At 37.8% G+C, this 2018-nt stretch overlaps 1 non-coding gene across 1 annotated transcript; it reads right to left on the bottom strand.

Annotated features, from left to right (window-relative positions):
• Positions 1–996: 996 nt before the first annotated feature.
• Positions 997–1102, bottom strand: LOC125914941 (U6 spliceosomal RNA). Its single transcript, XR_007455493.1, has one exon. It is a non-coding gene; the product is annotated as a U6 spliceosomal RNA (small nuclear RNA).
• Positions 1103–2018: the final 916 nt, after the last annotated feature.

Here is a 2018-nt window from a genome sequence, read left to right as displayed (position 1 = left end):
GGTGAAAGAGATGAAGGGGATTGAGCACACTCATAATTACGAGCCCTGAGTAATGCATAGAATTGTCAAATCACTGTATATTACTAATATACTGAAACTAATACTTTATATTAACTACACTGAATTAAAAAGAAAAAAATAATTTAAGCATCCATAAGCTGTATGTAAGTGAATAGGTATAGCTGTGTTCCAGTAAAACTTTATTTATAAGAAGAGTCAGTGGACTGAATCTGACCCCTGTGAGGTGGTCTATTGGACTCATGCTCCTGATTATGGTTCCAGTTACCTATGTAGTATGACAGCCTTGTCAGGCACTTTCCCTAGAAGAGTACATATTAGAGGTGAGGACATCCTTCCCATTTTATTCTGTATAACAGATACTTAAATAGTCCTTTTTATATGTCAGGTACAGTTTTAAGTGCTTTAAATAGATTTATTCAGCAAAACTTTAATAAAACTGTGTCGTATTTCTATGTTGTCAGGTTTACTCGTCTATTAAATTCCTTAAATCCATCCTTGCCCCCCATTTGAATACTCCAGTGTACTCGTTTACCCTGGTTTTCCAAAAACCAGGCTGCTGTTAAGAGAGGACAGTACAGGTCATTTACATCAACTTGAGTGTTAATAAGCATTGAGAATAGTATCCCAAGACATGCTTTTCCACTAAGGAGAGATTGGGAACAATCTCTTTGTCCCCAATTCTCACCTATAAAATGGGGGACATCGATGGTTTTTACTTCTCACTGTAAATCAGAATAACCATGGGGGCTTTTAAAATATCTCTACTTTTTATGTGTCTTCAGGGCTGGGATTTAGGTATGTATGCTTACCAAGCTTGATCGATTCTCAAGAAGTGGGCCTGGTGGTCCTCAACCTTGTTGCACACTGTAGTCACCTGAGAAGCTTTAATAGCTACTGATACTTCAGTCGCAACTCTGGATATTTTTATTTGATTGGTCTGGGATATGGTCTGGGCACCAGTATTCTTTAAAGCTTTTTAGGTGATTTTGCCACTGAGTTATACTGTCACTTTTGTGCAGGGGCCCTGCTAATCTTCCTTGTATCCTTCCAATTTCAGTGTAAGTAATTCCGAAGCAAGCACCACTGAGCTGTACCCAAGGTAATCATGTGACTAGTGTTTGCAGATGGGTTTTGGACAAATGTAAGATGTTTTTTTTTCTTTTTTTTCTTTTTTTTTTTTTACCATTATGTAAGAATCTATTATTTCACATTAGCTTGACATGATAACGTGGAATATGGCATTTAGGTTATGGAAAACTATGGTTAACTTAGGCCATGTTCAAGTGGTTACTTGTGGGTCACAGTATCCAAACTTACCTAAATTATTTGGAGAATGCTGCATAACTGCTTAGGACCTTAATAAAACTACTCTGAAAGATATCTGCAGCTTAACAGGACTCATGATTTAACTCACAACCTTCTCATGAAAATCAGAATTTAACTGTAGCATATTAAATAACTATTTTTAGAGCAACTGAAGTGATGTCCTGAGACCATATTGAAGAGCAGAGCCTGTTGCTGCTTGTTTGAAACTAAATTCAGTTAGAAGATTTGGGTTTGTGCATTTGAGGGTTTAAGATTCAATGATCAATCTATCCCAAAACTAATTTATATCCTACATTGGTGTAAGAAAGGCACTCTTCTCTGCTATGGAGGATAGTAAACTGGAGAAAATAAAATCCCTACCTTTCAGTGATTTATAATCTTGATGATAAAACTTAAACATGAAACATAAGGCAGTCAACACCAAATGCTAGCTGCTGTGAACTCAGAATAGCAAGGCTGGTCTATGCACAAGTGGTAATGAGAGATGGCATAGGTAGAACGGTGCTGTTTTATGCAGTGTGAGCCACCTTTACGAGAACACCTGGAGTGTTGAGAATGCAGATTCCTAGGACTCATCCAGGTCTACTCAGTCAGTCTCTCTGGGCTACGGCCTGGGAATCTGCCCTTTAAAGAGACTCTTCAAATGGCTCAGTTGGTTAAGTGTCCAACTT

This window comes from Panthera uncia (assembly GCF_023721935.1).
Source record: "Panthera uncia isolate 11264 chromosome D3 unlocalized genomic scaffold, Puncia_PCG_1.0 HiC_scaffold_8, whole genome shotgun sequence".
NCBI classification, from domain to species: domain Eukaryota; kingdom Metazoa; phylum Chordata; class Mammalia; order Carnivora; family Felidae; genus Panthera; species Panthera uncia.
This window is presented reverse-complemented; position numbering and strand designations above follow the sequence as displayed.